General features: G+C 36.8%; 1 pseudogene; it reads right to left on the reverse strand.

Annotated features, from left to right (window-relative positions):
- Positions 1 to 20,464: 20,464 nt before the first annotated feature.
- On the reverse strand, positions 20,465 to 21,402 carry LOC138435202 (olfactory receptor 6C2-like; annotated as a pseudogene).
- Positions 21,403 to 26,176: the final 4,774 nt, after the last annotated feature.

Raw genomic sequence — 26,176 nt, forward strand, 5'->3', positions numbered from 1 at the left:
TTTTGAACAAGCTGATGTTCTGAACTATTATGCTCAGAGAGAGGATTTTCTCTTAATATTATATTTGTTTCATTTGCTGAATCTGCAACAAAATTAATAAAAGAGAGAGTCCTTGGTGACTCAGGATCAAAAACTACTAATTTAGCATCTGTGTAATCATCTTCTATCAATTAACCTTTGGGTAATTGAAACAAGACAAACTAATATAGTAACAGAGGGAAAATGACCTTTAGAGACAGGGAAAGCAACAGAATCACTCTAGGGACTGGGAGGACAACTGACTTTAATTAAAAACAAAACATAGTCCAGTTTCTTTTAACTAATTATTGTGTAAGGTAAAGATGACAGATCTCTCTTTCTACTTTTTCTATTTGTTATAAAATGAATATATTATATATTTAAGACATTTGATGAGACATATGACAATAAGAAATTAAAGTGAAAAAGAATAAAGGAAGACTTAAAATAGAGTAATAAGAGGTAACATTTTGGAGCATGTCCTTCCATACTTTTCCTCCTGCAGATCTATTCATGTGTATCACATGTAATAATTACAAATGCATGAACATTATTGAAAAATACTTCCATACTGTGGTACTCAGCTAGTCACAGTTATTTTACACTTGGGCTTCCCAGGTGGCTCAGTGGTAATGAATGAACCTGCAATGCCGGAGTCATAGGTTCAATCCCTGGGTTGGAAAAATCCCCTGGAGAAGGAAATGGCAACCTACTCCAGTATTATTGCCTGGGAAATCCCATGGACTGAGGAACATGGTGAGCTACAGTCCATGGGATTGCAAAGAGTTGGCCACAACAGAGTGACTAAACAACAACAATTTTACACTTAGATGTGTGTGAGCCTATTTATGTCTCAATAATTATTTGCATGCATTATTTTAAATCTATTAAATTTCAGTCCAGTGTATTACTATAACAACAGCATTTAAATTCAAATTTATCATTGTTGTAAATAAATGCTGTTTCCAGTTTTACCATTGTAAAATATCACTCTATAGATAATTATGCTGTTTGTAATTACTTTTATATTTTCTACAATTATAAAAAAATTACAAGAAATTTTTTGAAAATATTTCTGCACAATTGTCTAGAAAAATGGATCAAAGTAAAAATTTCTTTGTGATACTGAGATTCATACTTAGAACTATAATCTACTAATACAAATAACTAGTATGCTCCTTCACGTCACATGTATAAGAGTATCTTTCTGCATACACTCAAGAATGCACATCTGCTTTTCCTTTAAATAATTATTCAGTTCAATTCAGTCCCTCAGTCGTGTCTGACTCTTTGCAACCCCATGAACTGCAGCATGCCAGGCCTTCCTGTCTATCACCAACTCCTGGAGTCCACCTAAACCCATGTCCATTGAGTCAGTGATGCCATCCAACAATTTCATCCTCTGTGGTCCCCTTCTCCTCCTGCCCTCAATTTTTCCCAGCATCAGTGTCTTTCCAAATGAGTCAGCTCTTCGCATCAGGTGGCCAAGGTATTCATTTGTGGACTAATAGAGATCAAGGCTGGGTTGCAGATTGAAGTAAAATAAGTGGAACCTTTAAAATATTTTAGTGCATTTTTAAAATATAAACTTCCCTAATCATTACTTTCACTGTAAAGACAATAAACATTTCCATATTCCCACAAATTTCTTTTGTGTCCTTTCCTAGTCAACTTTTTATCCTGGGCAGCTAGTGATCTTTCTTTTTCTTGTGTTTCACTTGAATGAAATGATCATGGCATTTTTCCCTTATAATTTTTTAATATTCAATTTTATTATTGCATGCATTACTGAGAAATATCCATGATTTAGACATATTGCCACTTTGTTAATAGTTTTTTTTTACTTGCTTTGTAATTCCTTTTTTTCCTTTTTTTTTTCTTTTGCCCTCTTCTTTTGTCATTTGATGACTTTCTGTAGTGGAATTTTTCTTTTTTCCCTCCTTTTGTTCTGTTTTCACTGTGTACAGTATGTTTACTTTTATGTTGGAAATGTATATGCTTATAAATGCACCCAAGCTGAACAAGATCTGACACCAAAACAAGACAGAACTTACAAGAGTGGAAAATCAGAGGTCACTCTTTCTCATGAGCATAGGCATAAAAATGAAAGAAAATATTGAATCCAGAACTATATAAAAAGAATGATACATCATTACAAAGCAGAGTTTGGACCAGAAATGCAAGTTTAGTTTTAACATTAGTCAGTAAATGTAACAAATCACATTAACAAAATAAAGGAGAGAAAAATCATCTCAATGCATGTAGAAAAAGCATCTGTCAAAATTCAGCACACACACATGATATTCTCAGAAACTAGAACTAAAAGAGAAATTTTCCAATCTGATGAAACACATGCAAGAAAAACCTACAGCTAACATTATTTTTTTTTATTTTTTAAATGTTTATTTATTTATTTATTTTTAAAAAATGTTAAAATCTTTAATGCTTACATGCGTTCCCAAACATGAACCCCCCTCCCACCTCCCTCCCCATAACATCTCTCTGGGTCATCCCCATGCACCAGCCCAAAGCATGCTGTATCCTGCGTCAGACATAGACTGGCGATTCGATTCTTACATGATAGTATACATGTTAGAATGCCATTCTCCCAAATCATCCCACCCTCTCCCTCTCCCTCTGAGTCCAAAAGTCCGTTATACACATCTGTGTCTTTTTTGCTGTCTTGCATACAGGGTCGTCATTGCCATCTTTCTAAATTCCATATATATGTCTTAGTGTACTGTATTGGTGTTTTTCTTTCTGGCTTACTTCACTCTGTATAATCGCCTCCAGTTTCATCCATCTCATCAGAACTGATTCAAATGAATTCTTCTTAATGGCTGAGTAATACTCCATTGTGTATATGTACCACTGCTTTCTTATCCATTCATCTGCTGATGGACATCTAGGTTGTTTCCATGTCCTGGCTATTATAAACAGTGCTGCGATGAACATTGGGGTACATGTGTCTCTTTCAGTTCTGGTTTCCTCGGTGTGTACGCCCAGAAGTGGGATTGCTGGGTCATAAGGTAGTTCTAGTTGCAATTTTGTAAGGAATCTCCACACTGTTCTCCATAGTGGCTGTACTAGTTTGCATTCCCACCAACAGTGTAGGAGGGTTCCCTTTTCTCCACACCCTCTCCAGCATTTATTGCTTGTAGATTTTTGGATCGCAGACATTCTGACTGGTGTGAAGTGGTACCTCATTGTGGTTTTGATTTGCATTTCTCTAATAATGAGTGATGTTGAGCATCTTTTCATGTGTTTGTTAGCCATCCGTATGTCTTCTTTGGAGAAATGTCTATTTAGTTCTTTGGCCCATTTTTTGATTGGGTCGTTTATTTTTCTGGAATTGAGCTGCATAAGTTGCTTGTATATTTTTGAGATTAGTTGTTTGTCAGTTGCTTCATTTGCTATTATTTTCTCCCACTCAGAAGGCTGTGTTTTCACCTTGCTTATATTTTCCTTTGTTGTGCAGAAGCTTTTAATTTTAATTAGATCCCATTTGTTTATTTTTGCTTTTATTTCCAGAATTCTGGGAGGTGGATCATAGAGGATCCTGCTGTGATTTATGTCTGAGAGTGTTTTGCCTATGTTCTCCTCTAGGAGTTTTATAGTTTCTGGTCTTACATTTAGATCTTTAATCCGTTTTGAGTTTACTTTTGTGTGCGGTGTTAGAAAGTGATCTAGTTTCATTCTTTTACAAGTGGTTGACCAGTTTTCCCAGCACCACTCGTTAAAGAGATTGTCTTTACTCCATTGTATATTCTTGCCTCCTTTGTCAAAGATAAGGTGTCCATATGTGTGTGGATTTATTTCTGGGCTTTCTATTTTGTTCCATTGATCTATATGTCTGTCTTTGTGCCAGTACCATACTGTCTTGATGACTGTGGCTTTGTAGTAGAGCCTGAAGTCAGGCAAGTTGATTCCTCCAGTTCCATTCTTCTTTCTCAAGATTGCTTTGGCAATTCGAGGTTTTTTGTATTTCCATACAAATTGTGAAATTATTTGTTCTAGTTCTGTGAAAAATATGGCTGGTAGCTTGATAGGGATTGCATTGAATTTGTAAATTGCTTTGGGTAGTTTACTCATTTTCACTATATTGATTCTTCTGATCCATGAACATGGTATATTTCTCCATCTATTAGTGTCCTCTTTAATTTCTTTCATTAGTGTTTTGTAGTTTTCTATATACAGGTCTTTAGTTTCTTTAGGTAGACATATTCCTAAGTATTTTATTCTTTTCGTTGCAATGTATAGGAATGCAAGGGATTTCTGTGTGTTGATTTTATATCCTGCAACTTTACTATATTCATTGATGAGCTCTAGTAATTTTCTGGTGGAGTCTTTAGGGTTTTCTATGTAGAGGATCATGTCATCTGCAAACAGTGAGAGTTTTACCTCTTCTTTTCCAATTTGGATTCCTTTTATTTCTTTTTCTGTTCTGATTGCTGTGGCCAAAAGTTCCAGAACTATGTTGAATTGTAGCGGTAAAGTGGGCGCCCTTGTCTTGTTCCTGACTTTAGGGGAAATGCTTTCAATTTTTCACCATTGAGGATAATGTTTGCTGTGGGTTTGTCATAGATAGCTTTTATTATGTTGAGGTATGTTCCTTCTATTCTTGCTTTCTGGAGAGTTTTTATCATAAATGGATGTTGAATTTTGTCAAAGGCCTTCTGTGCATCTATTGAGATAATCATATGGTTTTTATTTTTCAATTTGTTAATGTGGTGAAATACATTGATTGATTTGCGGATATTGAAGAATCCTTGCATCCCTGGGATAAAGCCCACTTGGTCATGGTGTATGATCTTTTTAATGCATTGTTGGATTCTGATTGCTAGAGTTTTGTTGAGGATTTTTGCATCTATGTTCATCAGTGATATTGGCCTGTAGTTTTCTTTTTTTGTAGTATCTTTGTCAGGTTTTGGTATTAAGGTGATGGTGGCCTCATAGAATGAGTTTGGAAGTTTCCCTTCCTCTGCAATTTTCTGGAAGAGTTTGAGGAGGATAGGTGTTAGCTCTTCTCGAAATTTTTGGTAGAATTCAGCTGTGAAGCCGTCTGGACCCGGGCTTTTGTTTGCTGGAAGATTTCTGATTACAGTTTCAATTTCCATGCTTGTGATGGGTCTGTTAAGATTTTCTATTTCTTCCTGGTTCACTTTTGGAAAGTTGTACTTTTCTAAGAATTTGTCCATTTCTTCCACGTTGTCCATTTTATTGGCATACAACTGCTGATAGTAGTCTCTTATGATCCTTTGTATTTCTGTGTTGTCTGTTGTGATCTCTCCATTTTCATTTCTAATTTTATTGATTTGATTTTTCTCTCTTTGCTTCTTGATGAGTCTGGCTAATGGTTTGTCAGTTGTATGTATCCTCTCAGAGAACCAGCTTTTGGCTTTGTTGATTTTTGCTATGGTCTCTTTTGTTTCTTTTGCATTTATTTCTGCCCTAATTTTTAAGATTTCTTTCCTTCTACTAACTCTGGGGTTCTCCAATTCTTCCTTTTCTAGTTGCTTTATTGTAGAATTAGGTTATTTATTTGACTTTTTTCTTATTTCTTGAGGTATGCCTGTATTGCTATGAACTTTCCTCTTAGCACTGCTTTTATAGTGTCCCACAGGTTTTGGGTTGTTGTGTTTTCATTTTCATTCGTTTCTATGCATATTTTGATTTCTGTTTTGATTTCTTCCGTGATTGGTCAGTTATTCAGAAGTGTGTTGTTCAACCTCCATATGTTGGAATTTTTAATAGTTTTTCTCCTGTAATTGAGATCTAATCTTAATGCATTATGGTCAGAAAAGATGCTTGGAATGATTTCGATTTTTTTGAATTTATCAAGTTTAGATTTATGGCCCAGGATGTGATCTATCCTGGAGAAGGTTCCATGAGCACTTGAAAAAAAGGTGAAATTCATTGTTTTGGGGTGAAATGTCCTATAGATATCAATTAGGTCTAACTGATCTAATGTATCATTTAAAGTTTGTGTTCCTTTGTTAATTTTCTGTTTAGTTGATCTGTCCATAGGTGTGAGTGGGGTATTAAAGTCTCCCACTATTATTGTGTTATTGTTGATTTCCCCTTTCATACTTGTTAGCATTTGTCTTACATATTGCGGTGCTCCTATATTGGGTGCATATATATTTATGATTGCTATATCTTCTTCTTGGATTGATCCTTTGATCATTATGTAGTGGCCTTCTTTGTCTCTTTTCACTGCCTTTGTTTTCAAGTCTATTTTATCGGATATGAGTATTGCCACTCCTGCTTTCTTTTGGTCTCTATTTGCGTGGTATATCTTTTTCCAGCCCTTCACCTTCAGTCTGTATGTGTCCCTTGTTTTGAGGTGGGTCTCTTGTAAGCAGCATATAGAGGGGTCTTGTTTTTGTATCCATTCTGCCAGTCTTTGTCTTTTGGTTGGGGCGTTCAACCCATTTATGTTTAAGGTAATTATTGATAAGTATGATCCCGTTACCATTTACTTTATTGTTTTGGGTTCGGGTTTATACACCCTTTTCGTGTTTCCTGTCTAGAGGATATCCTTTAGAATTTGTTGGAGAGCTGGTTTGGTGGTGCTGAATTCTCTCAGCTTTTGCTTGTCTGTAAAGCTTTTGATTTCTCCTTCGTATTTGAATGAGATCCTTGCTGGGTACAGTAATCTGGGCTGTAGGTTATTGTCTTTCATCACTTTAAGTATGTTTTGTCATTCCCTCCTGGCCTGAAGAGTTTCTATTGAAAGATCAGCTGTTATCCTTATGGGAATCCCCTTGTGTGTTATTTGTTGTTTTTCCCTTGCTGCTTTTAATATTTGTTCTTTGTGTTTGATCTTTGTTAATTTGATTAATATGTGTCTTGGGGTGTTTCGCCTTGGGTTTATCCTATTTGGAACTCTCCTTGTTTCTTGGACTTGGGTGATTATTTCCTTCCCCATTTTAGGGAAGTTTTCAACTATTATCTCCTCAAGGATTTTCTCATGATCTTTCTTTCTGTCTTCTTCTTCTGGGACTCCTATAATTCGAATGTTGGAGCGTTTCATATTGTCCTGGAGGTCTCTGAGATTGTCCTTGTTTCTTTTAATTCGTTTTTCTTGTTTCCTCTCTGATTCATTTATTTCTACCATTCTATCTTCTATTTAACTAATCCTATCTTCTGCCTCCGTTATTCTACTATTTGTTGCCTCCAGAGTGTTTCTGATCTCATTTATTGCATTATTCGTTATATTTTGACTCTTTTTTATTTCTTCTATGTCCTTATTAAACCTTTCTTGCATCTTCTCAATCCTTGTCTCTAGGCTATTTATCTGTGATTCTATTTTGATTTCAAGATTTTGGATGATTTTCACTATCAATATTTGGAATTCCTTCTCAGGTAGATTCCCTACTTCTTCCTCTTTTGTTTGGTTTGATGGGCAACTCTCCTGTTCCTTTACCTGCTGAGTATTCCTCTGTCTCTTCATCTTGGTTATATTGCTGCGTTTGGGGTGGCCTTTCTATATTCTGGTAATTTGTGGAGTTCTCTTTATTATGGAGCTTCCTCACTTTGGGTGGGGTTCTATCAGTGGCTTGTCAAGGTTTCCTGGTTAGGGAGGCTTGTGTGGGAGTTCTGGTGGGTGGAGCTGGGTTTCTTCTCTCTGGAGTGCAGTGGAGTGACCAGTAATGGGTTATGAGACATCAAAGGTTTTGGAATAATTTTGAGCTGCCTGTATATTGAAGCTCAGGGGAGTGTTCCTGTGTTGCTGGAGAATTTGCGTGGTATGTCTTGTTTTGGAACTTGTTGGCCCTTGGGTGGAACTTGGTTTCGGTGTAGGTATGAAGGCATTTGATGAGCTCCTATTGCTTAATGTTCCCTGAATTCAAGAGTTCTCTAATGTTTTCAGGCTTTGGATTTAAGCCTCCTGCTTCTGGTTTTCAGTTTTATTTTTACAGTAGCCTTTAGACTTCTCCATCTATACAGCACCGATGATAAAACATCTAGGTTAAAGATGAAAAGTTTCTCCACATTGAGGGACACTCAGAGAGGTTCACTGGGTTACAAGGAGAAGAGAAGATGGAGGGGGTAGTTAGAGGTAACTGGAATGAGATGTGGTGAGATCAAAAGAGGAGAGAGCAAGCTAGCCAGTAGCCACTTCCTTATGTGTGCTCTATAGTCTGGACCGCTCAGAGGTATTTACGGAGTTACACGGGGAAGAGGAGAGGGAGGATGTAGACAGAGGTGGCCACGAGGATAAGAGAGAGGAATGAGAAGGAGAGAGATAAATCCTGCCAGTAACCAGTTCCTTAGGTGTTCTCCACCGTCTGGAACACACAGAGATTCACAGAGTTGGATAGAGAAGAGGTGGGGGAGAAAAAAGACACAGGCCACCTGGTGGAGAAAAAGGAGAGTCCAAAGGAGGAGAGAGTGGTCAAGCCAGTAATCTCGCTCTCAGGTAAACTTGGGTAGTGAAGTTTGGGTTTTTAAATGTACAAAATTGACAACAAAAACCAAAGAGCAAAGATTAAAAATCTGTTTTTGAAGTCAATGGTCTGCTTTTCTGGTTGCCTGATGTCCTCTGCCAGCCTACAGAAGTTGTTTTGTGGAGTTGGCTCAGCGTTGAAATGTTCTTTTGAGGAATTTGTGAGGGAGAAAGTGGTCTTCCCGTCCTATTCCTCCACCATCTTTACAGTTCCCCTAACATTATTTTTAAACAGTGAAAAAAATTGGATGCCATCCTCTAGTATTAGGAACAAGACAGGATATTCACTCATGTAACTTCAGTTCAACACTAGTTGAAGTTTCCAACTATTCCAATAAAGTAAGAAGAAGAATAAATACATAAAAAGATTTGGAATAAGGAGATAGAAGTGCTTTTTTATCATGAATGATTGATTGATTTCAATTGATTGATTGATTTCATGATTGATTTTTCATGTACATGATTGTGTACACAGGAAATGCTAAGGCATTTACAAAAAAATTAAAAAATTAAAAGAAATGCTAAACTAATATGTGAATTTAATAAGATTTCAGATGCAAAATCAATATACAAAACCAAATTGCATTTCTGTACACTAGAAACAAACTTGAAAATGAAATTTAAAATGCCATTTATAATAGCATAAAGTCAGAAAATATTTATAAATATATTTAAGAAAATATGTGTAAAACTTCTCCACCAAAAAAATTACTGAGATACATTTTAAAAGGTTCAAATAAATATGGAATATGTCACATCTATGGGTTGGCAGATTCAGTGTTGTTTGTCATTTCTTCCCAAATTGACTTCTAAATTCAAATGCAATTTCAATCACTATCCCAACAGGCTTAAAAAAAAAAAAATGAAAAGGTATATGTAAAATTTATATGGGAAAGGGAAGCAGCTAATATCAAGTCAAACCAATCTAGAAAATGCTGCAGAATTTATAGCACGTAGTTTCAAGACCCTTTAGAGCTACAGTGATAAAAAGAGTGAGGTACTGATGTAAAGATCAACACACAGATAAATAACATAAAATGGATCATCCAGATTCAGAAATACATGGCCAAATGATTTTGACAAAGGCATTGGAATAATTCAGTGCCTAGGCAAAGATTTCTTGGGACACACAATCAAGCACAAACCATAAAAGGAAAAATTGATACACTGGATTTCAAAAAAAAATTAAAACTGCTCTTCAAAAGACATCATTAAGAAAATAAAAACGCAAATCACAGACTAGGAGAAAATAGTCACAATATATGTATTTGAAAAAGGATTTGTACGAGAAAGCACTGATGTAGAAATTGTTAGACGGTCAGTGTAGAAGTCAGAGTCTCGGTTCTTTTTCTAATTTCAACTTTAATCCTCACACACAAGCGTTTTGGCTCCACTAGCCTAAAGCTGTATTTGTTCCAGTTTCTAGGCGTTCAGAGGAATGCCTCCCTGATCTGGAGTGTCATAAAACATTCAGACCCAGGACAAGACAATCATTAACTGCTGTCCAGTTTATCAAGGAGAAAAATTCCAGGTAGACAATTAGCTCCTAAACATACATCTGTGCACTGTGCTTAGTTGCTCAGTTGTGTCTGACTCTTTGTGGCCCCAGGACTGTAGCCCCACAGGCTCCTCTGTCCATGGGGATTCTCCAGGTGAGAACACTGGAATGGGTTGCCATCTAGCTCCTAAATAATGGTCTGGAGGTCTTGAGAAATGGTCGAGGGGTGGCGTCGATATATCTAGAAAAACTGAGAAACTGGGAGACCCACGAAAGCCATAAAAATCATAAACAGGACATTGCACAATTTAAACTGATTGGTCAAAAATTACACATATCTGGGCTCAAGCCAACCAAAAATGAACAGATCAATTCTAATGAAGTATGAAAACTGCTGTTATTCCCATCTTTGGGGGCTCTTTACCCCCTTTCAGTGTCTATGCTGAGAGCTTTGTATCTCTATTCTTTTAAATGTAAACTTAGCCTGCGTGAGTGTTTGCTGGTTTGTGATATTCATTCTTTGGCTACGTGAACAGAATCCTGTTTCCCGTTTCAGCTCCACCAGATGTTCACCAGCCCAGAAGCTCTCTGAAACTCATCTTTTTGGGGTTTTATGGAGGCTTTATTATGTAGCGATTATTGGTTAAATCCCAAAGAAAGGCAATGCCAAAGAATGCTCAAACTACCACACAATTGCACTCATCTCACATGCTAGTAAAGCAATGCTCAAAATTCTCCAAGCCAGGCTTCAGCAATATGTGAACCGTGAACTTCCTGATGTTCAAGCTGGTTTTAGAAAAGGCAGAGTAACCAGAGATCAAATTGCCAACATCCGTTGGATCATGGAAAAAGCAAGAGAGTTCCAGAAAAACATCTATTTCTGCTTTATTGACTATGCTAAAGCCTCTGATGTCTGGATCACAATAAACTGTGGAAAATTCTGCGAGAGATGGGAATATAAGACCACCTGACCTGCCTCTTGAGAAATCTGTATGAAGGTCAGGAAGCAACAGTTAGAACTGGACATGGAACAACAGACTGGTTCCAAATAGGCAAAGGAGTATGTCAAGGCTGTATATTGTCACCCTGCTTATTTAACTTATATGCAGAGTACATCATGAGAAACGCTGGACTGAAAGAAATACGGCTGGAATCAAGATTGCCGGGAGAAATATCAATAACCTCAGATATGCAGATGACACCACCCTTATGGCAGAAAGTGAAGAGAAGCTAAAAAGCCTCTTGATGTAAGTGAAAGAGGAGAGTGAAAAAGTTGGCTGAAAGCTCAACATTCAGAAAATGAAGATCATGGCATCTGGTCCCATCACTTCATGGGAGATAGATGGGGAAACAGTGGAAACAGTGTCAGATTTTATTTTTGGGGGCTCCAAAATCACTGCAGATGGTGACTGTAGCCATGAAATTAAAACACGCTTACTCCTTGGAAGAAAAGTTATGACCAACCTAGATAGCATATTCAAAAGCAGAGATATTACTTTGCCAACTAAGGTCTGTCTAGTCAGGGCTATGGTTTTTTCTGTGGTCATGTATGGATGTGAGAGTTGGACTGTGAAGAAGGCTGAGCACCAAAGAATTGATGCTTTTGAACTGTGGTGTTGGAGAAGACTCTTGAGAGTCCCTTGGACTGCAAGGAGATTCAACCAGTCCATTCTGAAGGAGATCAGCCCTGGGATTTCTTTGGAAGGAAAGATGCTAAAGCTGAAACTCCAGTACTTTGGCCACCTCATGCGAAGAGTTAACTCATTGGAAAAGACTCTGATGCTGGGAGGGATTGGGGGCAGGAAGAGAAGGGGACAACCGAGGATGAGATGGCTGGATGGCATCACGGTCGATGGAGGTGAGTCTGGGTGAACTCCGGGAGTTGGTGATGGACAGGGAGGCCTGACGTGCTGCAATTCATGGGGTCACAAAGAGTCAGACACGAATGAGTGACTGAACTAAACTGAACTGATTGGTTAAATCACTGGTCTCTGTACATTGAACTGAATCCCCAGTGAGGGCCCTCTCTCTTCGCTGAGGTGAGGGATTTCAATTCAGTTCAGTTCAGTTGCTCAGTTTTGTCTGACTCTTCGCAATCCCTTGGACTGCAGCATGCCAGGCTTCCCTGTCCATCACTAACTCCCGGAGTTCACTCAAACTCATGTCCAAAGTCCAAGAAACACAGAGAGTTCCAAATAGGATTAACCCAAGGCAAAACACCCCAAGACACATATTAATCAAATTAACAAAGATCAAACACAAAGAACAAATATTAAAAGCAGCAAGGGAAAAACAACAAATAACACACAAGGGGATTCCCATAAGGATAACAGCTGATCTTTCAATAGAAACTCTTCAGGCCAGGAGAGAATGGCAAGACATACTTAAAGTGATGAAAGACAATAACCTACAGCCCAGATTACTGTACCCAGCAAGGATCTCATTCAAATACGAAGGAGAAATCAAAAGCTTTACAGACAAGCAAAAGCTGAGAGAATTCAGCACCACCAAACCAGCTCTCCAACAAATTCTAAAGGATATTCTCTAGAAAGGAAACACGAAAAGGGTGTATAAACCTGAACCCAAAACAATAAAGTAAATGGTAACGGGATCATACTTATCAATAATCACCTTAAACGTAAATGGGTTGAACGCCCCAACCAAAAGACAAAGACTGACCGAATGGATACAAAAACAAGACCCCTCTATATGCTGCTTACAAGAGACCCACCTCAAAACAAGGGACACATACAGACTGAAAGTGAAGGGCTGGAAAAAGATATACCACGCAAATAGAGACCAAAAGAAAGCAGGAGTGGCAATACTCATATCCGATAAAATAGACTTTAAAACAAAGGCTGTGAAAAGAGACAAAGAAGGCCACTACATAATGATCAAAGGAACAATCCAAGAAGATATAACAATTATAAATATATATGCACCCAATATAGGAGCACTGCAATATGTAAGACAAATGCTAACAAGTATGAAAGGGGAAATCAACAATAACACAATAATAGTGGGAGACTTTAATACCCCACTCACACCTATGGACAGATCAACTAAACAGAAAATTAACAAAGAAACGCAAACTTTAAATGATACATTAGATCAGTTAGACCTAATTGATATCTACAGGACATTTCACCCCAAAACAATGAATTTCACCTTTTTTTCAAGTGCTCATGGAACCTTCTCCAGGATAGATCACATCCTGGGCCATAAATCTAAACTTGATAAATTCAAAAAAATCGAAATCATTCCAAGCATCTTTTCTGACCATAATGCATTAAGATTAGATCTCAATTACAGGAGAAAAACTATTAAAAATTCCAACATATGGAGGTTGAACAACACACTTCTGAATAACCAACAAATCACAGAAGAAATCAAAAAAGAAATCAAAATATGCATAGAAACTAATGAAAATGAAAACACAACAACCCAAAACCTGTGCGACACTATAAAAGCAGTGCTAAGAGGAAAGTTCATAGCAATACAGGCATACCTCAAGAAACAAGAAAAAAGTCAAATAAACAACCTAACTCTACAACTAAAGCAACTAGAAAAGGAAGAGTTGGAGAACCCCAGAGTTAGTAGAAGGAAAGAAATCTTAAAAATTAGGGCAGAAATAAATGCAAAAGAAACAAAAGAGACCATAGCAAAAATCAACAAAGCCAAAAGCTGGTTCTTTGAAAGGATAAATAAATTGACAAACCATTAGCCAGACTCATCAAGAAGCAAAGAGAGAAAAATCAAATCAATAAAATTAGAAATGAAAATGGAGAGATCACAACAGACAACACAGAAATACAAAGGATCATAAGAGACTACTATCAGCAGTTGTATGCCAATAAAATGGACAACGTGGAAGAAATGGACAAATTCTTAGAAAAGTACAATTTTCCAAAACTGAACCAGGAAGAAATAGAAAATCTTAACAGACCCATCACAAGCACGGAAATTGAAACTGTAATCAGAAATCTTCCAGCAAACAAAAGCCCAGGTCCAGACGGCTTCACAGCTGAATTCTACCAAAAATTTCGAGAAGAGCTAACACCTATCCTCCTCAAACTCTTCCAGAAAATTGCAGAGGAAGGTAAACTTCCAAACTCATTCTATGAGGCCACCATCACCCTAATACCAAAACCTGACAAAGATGTCACAAAAAAAGAAAACTACAGGCCAATATCACTGATGAACATAGATGCAAAAATCCTCAACAAAATTCTAGCAATCACAATCCAACAACACATTAAAAAGATCATACACCATGACCAAGTGGGCTTTATCCCAGGGATGCAAGCATTCTTCAATATCCGCAAATCAATCAATGTAATTCACCACATTAACAAATTGAAAAATAAAAACCATATGATTATCTCAATAGATGCAGAGAAGGCCTTTGACAAAATTCAACATCCATTTATGATAAAAACTCTCCAGAAAGCAGGAATAGAAGGAACATACCTCAACATAATAAAAGCTATCTATGACAAACCCACAGCAAACATTATCCTCAATGGTGAAAAATTGAAAGCATTTCCCCTAAAGTCAGGAACAAGACAAGGGTGTCCACTTTCACCGCTACTATTCAACATAGTTCTGGAAGTTTTGGCCACAGCAATCAGAGCAGAAAAAGAAATAAAAGGAATCCAAATTGGAAAAGAAGAAGTAAAACTCTCACTGTTTGCAGATGACATGATCCTCTACATGGAAAACCCTAAAGACTCCACCAGAAAATTACTAGAGCTCATCAATGAATATAGTAAAGTTGCAGGATACAAAATCAACACACAGAAATCCCTTGCATTCCTATACACGAATAATGAGAAAGTAGAAAAAGAAATTAAGGAAACAATTCCATTCACCATTGCAACGAAAAGAATAAAATACTTAGGAATATATCTACCTAAAGAAACTAAAGACCTATATATAGAAAACTATAAAACACTGATGAAAGAAATCAAAGAGGACACTAATAGATGGAGAAATATACCATGTTCATGGATCGGAAGAATCAATATAGTGAAAATGAATATACTACCCAAAGCAATTTACAAATTCAATGCAATCCCTGTCAAGCTACCAGCCACATTTTTCACAGAACTAGAACAAATAATTTCAAGATTTGTGTGTAAATACAAAAAACCTCGAATAGCCAAAGCAATCTTGAGAAAGAAGAATGGAACGGGAGGAATCAACTTGCCTGACTTCAGGCTCTACTACAAAGCCACAGTCATCAAGACAGTATGGTACTGGCACAAAGACAGACATATAGATCAATGGAACAAAATAGAAAGCCCAGAAATAAATCCACACACATATGGACACCTTATCTTCGACAAAGGAGGCAAGAATATACAATGGAGTAAAGACAATCTCTTTAACAAGTGGTGCTGGGAATACTGGTCAACCACTTGTAAAAGAATGAAACTAGATCACTTTCTAACACTGTACACAAAAATAAACTCAAAATGGATTAAAGATCTAAATGTAAGATCAGAAACTATAAAACTCCTAGAGGAGAATATAGGCAAAACACTCTCAGACATAAATCACAGCAGGATCCTCTATGATCCACATCCCAGAATTCTGGAAATAAAAGCAAAAATAAACAAATGGGATCTAATTAAAATTAAAAGCTTCTGCACAACAAAGGAAAATATAAGCAAGGTGAAAAGACAGCCTTCGGAATGGGAGAAAATAATAGCAAATGAAGCAACTGACAAACAACTAATCTCAAAAATATACAAGCAACTTATGCAGCTCAACTCCAGAAAAATAAACGACCCAATCAAAAAATGGGCCAAAGAACTAAATAGACATTTCTCCAAAGAAGACATACGGATGGCTAACAAACACATGAAAAGATGCTCAACATCACTCATTATTAGAGAAATGCAAATCAAAACCACAATGAGGTACCATTTCACACCAGTCAGAATGGCTGCGATCCAAAAATCTACAAGCAATAAATGCTGGAGAGGGTGTGGAGAAAAGGGAACCCTCCTACACTGTTGGTGGGAATGCAAACTAGTACAGCCACTATGGAGAACAGTGTGGAGATTCCTTAAAAAATTGCAAATAGAACTACCTTATGACCCAGCAATCCCACTTCTGGGCATACACACCGAGGAAACCAGAATTGAAAGAGACACATGTACCCCAATATTCATCGCAGCACTGTTTATAATAGCCAGGACATGGAAACAACCTAGATGTCCATCAGCAGATGAATGGATAAGAAAGCAGTGGTACATATACACAATGGAGTATTACTCAGCCGTTAAAAAGAATTCATTTGAATCAGTTTTGATGAGATGGATGAAACTGGAGCCGATTATACAGAGTGAAGTAAGCCAGAAAGAAAAACACCAATACAGTATACTAACACATATATATGGAATTTAGAAAGATGGCAATGACGACCCTGTATGCAAGTCAGGAAAAAAGACACAGCTGTGTATAACGGACTTTTGGACTCAGAGGGAGAGGGAGAGGGTGGGATGATTTGGGAGAATGGGAATTCTAACATGTATACTATCATGTAAGAATTGAATCGCCAGTCCATGTCTGACGCAGGATGCAGCATGCTTGGGGCTGGTGCATGGGGATGACCCAGAGAGATGTTGTGGGGAGGGAGGTGGGAGGGGGGTCATGTTTGGGAACGCATGTTAGAATTAAAGATTTAAAAAAAAAACAAAACTAAAAACAAAAAAACTCATGTCCATCGAGTTGGTGACGCCATCCAACCATCTCATTCTCTGTCGTCCCCTTCTCCTCCTACCTTCAATGTTTCCCAGCAGCAGGGTCTTTTCCAATTTTGGGACTATAAATTCCAATCTTCTAATCAGGTGATTGATTTCCCTGGCAACCAGGCTTCATCTTTAGGTGACCTAAGGGCTTCCCATATCTTCTCATTAACATAACAAAAGATACCTTTATTGCTTTCATCCCTTAAGAAACTCCAAGGGCTGTAGGGGCATCATGTCTGGAACTGGATAATGACAAATAGATATATTTTTACTATTATTATTTTTTACTATAAATCACAAAATCACACAACTCAGAGATCTGTATTGTTCATGATAAGATAATAGTATCAATGTTATGATTACTGTGTTGTTTTCTGAGCCCATTTTGTTTTTTTGGCAAATATACAATAGGTATTCTGATGATCCTTTCATAAAATTTCAAGGGTGAAGCATAGACATGTTGTAAAAATGTGAAATCTGAAAGGAATAGCCCTTGTAGTAACAGTAGGTATGGCTGAATAATGGGTAGGTTATCATGTACAAGAATATTAACTAGCATCAAGGTTTAGATCTAGCTATTCACTGAAATCATATTTATAATGGCTTTTCTCTTATCTGAAAAATGTATATGTGTGTATATTTTCTGAGACGTTTTTATTGTGGTAAGAACACCTTGTGACAGATTTTTAGTGTAGAATACATTATTGTTGATTATAGGTACAATGTTGTAAAGTAGGTCTTTAGAGTTTATTAATTTTACTTAACTAAAATTTTATGCCTTTTCATTAATAATTCCCCATTCCCCTGACTCCTTCATTCCTGTTCCCTGGTAATCACTATCCAGTCTTTAATTTTATTAATTTGACTATTTTAGAAATTTCATGTAAATGAAATCATGAAGTTTTTGTCTTTCTGTACCTAGTTTATTTCACTTAAGATACTGTCTTCAAGGTCCATCTACATTGTCACATGTTGCTGAATTTTCTTCTTTTCGAAGGCCGAGTAATATTCCATTGTGTGTATATACCACATTTAACTTATCCATTAATCAGTAAGTAGCCATTTAGGTTGTTTCTACATATTAGTTATTGTGAATATTGCTTCAATGAACATGAGTGTGCACACATCTCTTTGAGATCCTTTTCAGTTCTTTTGGATATATACCAGGAAGTGGGATGGTTGGATCATAGGGTAGTGTGCTATGTTTATTTTTTTTAAGGAACCTGAGTGATTTTAAATAAAAAAACTGAAGAAAAAATGAGTGCTCCAATAAAGAATGAGAGTATATATAAAATACAGGGAAACAGCAGTTGGAAAAGACTAAATGTGAACCTGTTGAACACGGGTTCAAGAGCCTATTGCATGAATTGCAGAGAATGGAGGAAATAGTTTCAGATGATGATCTGTGTAATTTTCTTTTTCTAGGAGATGTGGTAAATAGTGTGTGTTCTTCCAATATATAACCGTTTATATCATTAAAAATTGGAATACCTTTATGTACAGCTCTTTGTATTTCTTTTGAAAACATTTGTAAGTTTCCAAGATTCCATATATCTGGCTGTTTTTACTTTATTTCTTTTACTTAATTTTTGATGTGTGCTTGCCAATTTTAGAGACATTGTGTGTTGGCATTTCAATATATGTGTCTGCATCTGGCAGGCTTTTATAATATCAAAATATTTAAATTCTTCATAATAGTTGTTATCCATTCTCACAGTTTTCCCTTTCATTTCTTTCTTTCTTTTCTTTTTTTTTTTTTTTTGAGAAACTCATAACATTTAAGAGGCTTCCCAGGTGGTGCAGTGGTAAAGCTTCTGCGTGTCAATGCAGAAGACATAAGATACACCAGTTTGGTGCCTGGGTTTGGAAGATACCCTGGAGTAGGAAATGGCAACCCACTCCAGTATTCTTGCCCGGAAAATCCCATGGACAGAGGAGCCAGATGGGCTACAGTCCATGGGGTCAGAAAGAGTTGGGCAAACTGCGCATATGCATTACTACTACCATAACATTTAAAAGTCTTGTTATTAAAAATTTAATATGCAATTTGTATAATTTTTGTTTTAATATTTAGTATTGCTATAGATTAATTGAAAATAGGTGCCTGAGTTTATTTCTGGGTTCTCTACTCTCTTCCCTTGGTCAGTATGTCTGTTTTTGTCCCTGTACCAAACTGTTTAGTTTTTAATATTAAGCAAAATACTGTTTATTTATTATTCCCATAATTGTGAAGGTTTATAATTCTCCTTCATAAAAAAGTTAACCTTTGCTTTCTTTAACATAGTGTTGTTTCTGTTCACTCCCGAAGGTACATGGGAATAAAATTCTGCTGGTTGTTCTCTATTTCTAGTGCCTAAAGCAGTACCTACCCCAAAGAAATTACCCAATACATATTTGTTTTGTGAATCAATGAATGAATCATTTGAAAATTTTGGATTTAAAAAACTAATGGCAACCATTACTTATTCTTTCTCTGGAAAATGTAAGAATTTATCAACTTAATGTTCTCTCTTGGTAGGTCTAATTTGAAGATATGCTTCTGTTTTACCTGTTGTGCTTCAATTTTGATACTTTTAATTTGGAGGTGAAATGGGCCAAAGAACTAAACAGACATTTCTCCAAAGAAGACATATGGATGGCTAACAAACACATGAAAAGATGCTCAGCATCACTCATTATCAGAGAAATGCAAATCAAAACCACAATGAGGTACCATTTCACACCAGTCAGAATGGCTGCTATCCAAAAGTCTACAAGCAATAAATGCTGGAGAGGGTGTGGAGAAAAGGGAACCCTCCTACACTTTGGTGGGAATGCAGAGTAGTACAGTCACTATGGAGAAGAGCGTGGAGATTCCTTGAAAAACTGGAAATAGAACTGCTTTATGACCCAGCAATCCCACTGCTGGGCATACACACCAAGGAAACCAGAATTGAAAGAGACACGTGTACCCCAATGTTCATCGCAGCACTGTTTATAATAGCCAGGACATGGAAACAACCTAGATGTCCATCAGCAGATGAATGGATAAGAAAGCTGTAGTACATATACACAATGAAGTATTACTCAGCCATTAAAAAGAATACATTTGAATCAGTTCTAATGAGGTGGATGAAACTGGAGCTGATTATACGGAGTGAAGTAAGCCAGAAAGCAAAACACCAATACAGTATACTAATGCATATATATGGAATTTAGAAAGATGGTAACAATAACCCTGTGTGCGAGACAGCAAAAGAGACACAGATGTATAGAACAGTCTTTTGGACTCTGTGGGAGAGGGAGAGGGTGGGATGATTAGGGAGAATGGCATTGAAATATGTATAATATCATATAAGAAATGAATCGCCAGTCTAGGTTTGATGCAGAATGCAGGATGCTTGCAGCTGGTGCACTGGGATGACCAAGAGGGATGGTATGGGGAGGGAGGTTGGGAGAGGGTTTCAGGATTGGGTACATGTGTACAGCCGTGGCAGATTCATGTTGATGTATGGCAAAACCAATACAATATTGTAAAGTAATTAGCCTCCAATTAAAATAAATAAATTTAAATTGGAGGTGAAGCCAGGATTTAAATTAAAAAAAAATTATTAGCATGCTGGGTTATGGAAGGATCTTAAATGATGTTTCTGAAGAAGCTGTCACTAGATTAAGATGAATGAGAGTGTTTTGAGTAAATTAACCTGATGGCCAAACTTTGTCGTTCAGTATGTGTTTATTTGGCTTTACATTCTCTTATTATTTTTTTTTGCAAAATATCGCAATTCTTTTGATTGAGTTATTGAAGGCTTGCTTGACTTGCTTGTTTCTCAGTGCATAAATGAAAGGGTTCAGCACTGGAGCGATGGAAGTAGTGAGCATGGTCACACCTTTGTTAATGGCCACTGAGTCCTTCGCTGAAGGTTTGATGTAGATGAAGATGCAGCTACCATAGGTGATTGAAACCACAATCATGTGGGAAGAGCAAGTAGAAAAGGCTTTTTTCTTTTGTTGGGCAGAAGGGAATCCTAAAATTGTCTTGATGATATAAATATAGGACAGAGCCACACACATCAGTGTCATAATGAAGGTCAGCACAGCACAGATGATAACAGTCTGTTCCATGTACCAAGTATTTGAAAACGAGATTTTCAGGAGGGGAGATGCATCACAGACAAAATGATCAATGGTATTAGAATCACAAAATTCCAATTCTAGGCCTAGGCTAAGTGGGGGGATTACAATGAATAGACCGGCTATCCAACAACAAAAGACAAGTCTTCTGCAGACCGTGCTACTCATGATGGTCACATAATGCAGGGGTTTGCAGATGGCCACATAGCGATCATAGGACATAGCAGCTAGGAGAAAAAATTCGTTTACACCAAAGAGATCAGTAAAAAATACTTGGCTGGCACAGGCATTGTAGGTAATGACCTGTCACCTGTCACGATGTTATACAGGTATCTGGGAATACAAGCTGATGTGAATGAGATCTCCAAGAAGGAGAAATTTTGTAAGAAATAGTACATGGCTGTCTTAAGGTGGGAATCCAGGAAGATGAGGAAGATGATGGTCAGATTCCCAGTTATGCTTAGCATGTAGGTGAGAAAGAGAAAGATAAAAAGCAAAACCTGCAGTTGAGGGTCATCTGTCAGTCCCAGCAGAATGAATGTGGTTACTGTACTATTTCTCATTGCTGACTGCTGAGTTCTGTTAAATCTGCATGTTAATGTTGAAATGCTTCATTTAAGATTATTTTAACAGTATGGAAGGTATCATATTCAAGTTTTTCCTTATTTATCATTATTTAAAAATATTTACAATTTAAATATTCATTCTGTAAAGGACTACTGTTGACTGTGGTGGGTATGTCATTTCGTAGGAGCAAAGATATCTTGTGATATTCAAGAGTTCTCTGGTTGATGTTGTTGCTTGACATTTTGTTCTTTATTAAAGTATTAAGATGTGTAAGATCTTTTGGGTTCAATGTGCACACAACTCTGTAGTCACTTGAAATCTCTGTTTGAGCTCTATGATTAAAGAATTTTGTTTTCTGTTTTTGTTCATTGCATACAAGTCCCTGCAACACCTCTAAACTCTGTCATGTGTGCACAAACACACACTCACACATACACACACAAAACTTCTTCAGCTCCCCACCTGACACTGCTTCTGTCAAGGTTTTTCTGTCCCTAAGTAATCATTTATAACCCACAGTGATGCAAAATATAGAATGTCTTAATGAGCAATACAGTTGTACTTATGCACAATATACATGTATATTTTCATGAAATGGTCTGGTAAATAAACTTCAAAGAGAGTACAGATGATCTATTTCTCTGGCTTTTATCTGTCTGTTAGTATTCTCTTCACTTCTTTCACATCTCACCATAGTAATATTCCCTTTGTATTTTCATTAATTCTTATGTTTTGTTATGTCTTTCAGATGGTCATTTCTAAATCGATATCTTTATTTTGTAATACTTGATTCTAAGATGAAATTTGACATATCTATTTGAGCATTCACATGGACTATGTCACAAATAGAACTCATGCTCTTTACCTCTCTCCCTTCTCCTCTTAAAATGTTCCTTTCAACAAAGATAATAGATTACATTTATTGAGCATATTCTATGTGACAGAGTTTTTGGTAAATACTTCTCACACATCATGTTTTCTGTCTTCAACTAACTTGAATAAATTCTATTGATTTTCAGTTTCACCTTGAAGCCCTCTGGAAAGTTTCCTGAAGGTCTAATCACTATGCTATCTCTTATCCCAGCCTCTGTGTTCCCATAGAAAGCAATGCTTGCTACCATTTTAACACTTAAGAAAGAACACTTATTTGTGTATTAAGTTTCCTCTGGACCCCTCAATTCATGTGTATGTGGACTCACTTTACTGGTGAACTATTGTATTGTTTTACTGATATGGGACAGGGTCAGCTCTGACTGTCTCAGTAGAAGATGAAGCTAAGGCCTCAGGGTTACAGTACCTGACGTGAAGAAGAATTGAATGAGGCTCATGGTTTGTCTCATAGAACAGCTTAAGAGGATTGGAAATATATCAGCAAATAAATTAGATTAAGTTGATATGTAGGAGAAATATTTCTTCTGCTCCTCTCCTATCTTCCTCCAACTCTTTTCCTAAATCTCAGGCAACATATCCATCATGTCACTGAATGAACTTAGCCCTGTCACTACCATTGGATATCATTCAATGTTCTAAAAAGTCTGTTTTTCCTTCTAAAGTTACACCAAGTATAGTAAAGCAAGATTTAAAAGAAGACTCACTGATATGTGGTTAACTGGTTTTTGTTTATCCTACTTTTTAAATGAGGACAAGAATCTCTGATGAGGATGCAATTTTAGCCACATAATTCTTTGGGTAAACTGAGGAGTATACTTACACAATTAAATGAATATACCCTTTATTTTTTGCTGTGAACTTAATATATTTCTGGATGGTCATCAAATTTTAATATCATTAGATGCCAGTATATTTTTGTGCATAAAACTCCAGTAAAGTGATAATTTTATATCCAAAGGAAGTGTTCTAAAAACATGAAAAAAAGTATATTTTACCAAATATAGAAATTTATCACTCACATTTTCAATTTTTAAAAGATAGGTAAAATATATTTTCCAAAGCATAGCAAGACTTAAATAACACAAAACTGAATAAAGTTGAAATGACCAATCTCACTTACTATTATGACTGTCAATCATAGTTTCTGTTGTTTGTTGAAACATATGCAGTCTTAAAATTCCTAAATTGAAAATGACAGTTAGAATGAAGCTTTTCATATGAACTTTTGGTTACTTTTGCTTATGAATCCACTGTCATGTTCACAACAAATCTAAGATGCCTCTTAGAGGTATCTTTCTGAAGCATCCATCTTCAAACAATTACATGGATTTCCTTGTATTCTTATAACCTCTCTCAAAAAAGAAAGAAATATAATATTTATGAGGGCGATGGAATGTCAGAAATCTTCTCTAGTTTGAGGAAAGTTGCTATGTTGACCTCGCAGGTCTATGAACACATCGGCTATATCTAGCTTGACATTTGCTTCATTTGTTAAAAATACAACCAAGTGAATAAACAAAGAGCCCCTGGTGACCCAAGAACAAAGTCACTAATGAATCTTTTGAGTTATAAAATTTGTGGTAGAAAAAAGTGGTAACTATATCTTCTTTGGATATTGTTTCCTTGGAGACAGGAGGATGCTGCAGATAAAAGCCAGTAGGAAAACAGAAGGGGCTTCCCCAGTGGCTCAGTGGTAAAGAAGCTGCCTGCAATGCAGGAGCCACAAGAGACACGGGTTTGATCCCTGGGTCAGGAAGATCCCCTGGAGAAAGGCATGGCAACTCACTCCAGTATTCTTGCCTGGAGAATCCCAAGGACAGAGGAGCCTGGCGGGCTACAGTCCATAGGTCGCAAAGAGTCGAACACAACTGAAGTGACTTAGCATGCATGCACGCAGGGCAACAGAAGAATCTGGTTGTAAAATGAAATTTTAGCTTCTTCTTACTGTCACATGGAATAAACTGATACACATGGTATCAGTTCAGTTCAGTTGCTCAGTTGTGTCCGATTCTTTGTGATCCTATAGACTGCAGTATGCTAGGCCTCCCTCTCCATCACCAACTGCTGGAGTTTACTCAAACTCCATTGAGTTGGTGCATTGAGTTGGTGATGCCTTCCAACCATGTTAACCTCTCTTGTCCCCTTCTCCTCCTGCTTGCAATCTTTCCCAGCATCAGGGTCTTTTCAAATGAGTCAACTCTTCACATCAGGTGGCCAGAGTATTGGAGCTTCAGCTTCAGCATCAGTCCTTTCAATGAATATTCAGGACTGATCTCCTTTAGGATGGACTGGTGGATTTCCTTGCAATCCAAGGGACTCTCAGGAGTCTCCAACACCACAGTTCAAAAGCATCAATTCTTCACCACTCAGCTTTCTTTATAGTTCAACTCTCACATCCATACATGACTACTGGGAAAACCATAGCTTTGACTAGACGGACGTCTGTTGAAAAAGTAACATTTCTGATTTTTAATATGTTGTGTGGGTTGGTCATAACTTTTCTTCCAAGTAGTAAGCATCTTTTAATTTCATGGCTGCAATCACCACCTGCAGTGATTTTGGAGCCCCCAAAAACAAAGTCTGACACTGTTTCCCCATCTACTTCCCATGTAGTGATGGGACCAGATGCCACGATCTTTGTTTTCTGAATGTTGAGCTTTAAGCCAACTTTTTCACTCTCCACTTTCACTTTTATCAAGAAGTTCTTTAGTTCCTCTTCACTTTCTGCCATAAAGGTGGTGTCATCTGCATATTTGAGGTTATTGATATTTCTCCTGGCAATCTTGATTCCATCTTGTGCTTCTTCCAGCCCAGCGTTTCTCATGATGTACTCTGCATATAAGTTAAATAAGCTGGGTAACAATATACAGTCTTGATGTACTCCTTTTCCTACTTGGAATAGTCTGTTGTTCCATGTTCAGTTCTAACTGTTGCTTCCTGACCTGCATATAGGTTTCTCAAGAGGCAGGTCAGGTGGCCTGGTATTCCCATCTTTTTCAGAAAGAAATTTTACTACTAACTGAAGCCAAATACCAAAACCAAATCTTAGCCTTCTCAATGGTTTACTATTTCTTTTTGTAGCTTGGTTATAAAGTGAAAGTAAGACCCAAAATAGTTTGAAGCTTATTATACAGGCTTTCCTTATCCACTGCTTGAGATTTGAGTACTAGCATTAATCCACTTTTTAAAACTAGTATTTTATTCTCTAAATAACTTTCTCCTCATTCACTTCTTCCCTTGTCCCTCTCATGACTTTTTGTTTAAAACTTGTAGAATATAGGCAATATTTTGGTCAGAAAATTGTTAAAATACTTTAGATGTGGCATTCACAAGATTTTATGACATTATCACAATTGTTTTAACTTCTAACCCATTAAATTAAGATTTAAACATTCCAATGTCTTGATGCAAATGTCATTAATTAGAATAATATCAGATTTGGAGTACTAGTTACATTCCCCAACCACTGTTTGCTTTCACCATGATTCAGTTTGTCACGGAAATAAGAACAGTATCCTTTATATGCTAAGAATTAAATTTGTGTACTTCTGAAACTTTTAGAACTATTAGCTCATAATAACTAGTATCTCATAATACTACTAGCTCTTAATAACTAGTAACTCATAATACTTCTAGCTCATAATAAACATATTATCACTTTTTCAGTGTCCTTGTTCACATTGATTTTTTTCTTTTGTTGTTCACCATCCATTCACTCACCATATTGTAATCACACTTTTGCCCTCATCATTCTAATGAAACAGTTTTTGACAAAGTCTATCAAAGACTCTTTTTTTGGGGGGGTATAAAATAGCAGCTGCTGCTGCTGCCAAGTCGCTTCAGTCATGTCTGACTCTATGCGACCCCACAGACAGCAGC

Source organism: Ovis canadensis, chromosome 3, assembly GCF_042477335.2.
Source record: "Ovis canadensis isolate MfBH-ARS-UI-01 breed Bighorn chromosome 3, ARS-UI_OviCan_v2, whole genome shotgun sequence".
NCBI classification, from domain to species: domain Eukaryota; kingdom Metazoa; phylum Chordata; class Mammalia; order Artiodactyla; family Bovidae; genus Ovis; species Ovis canadensis.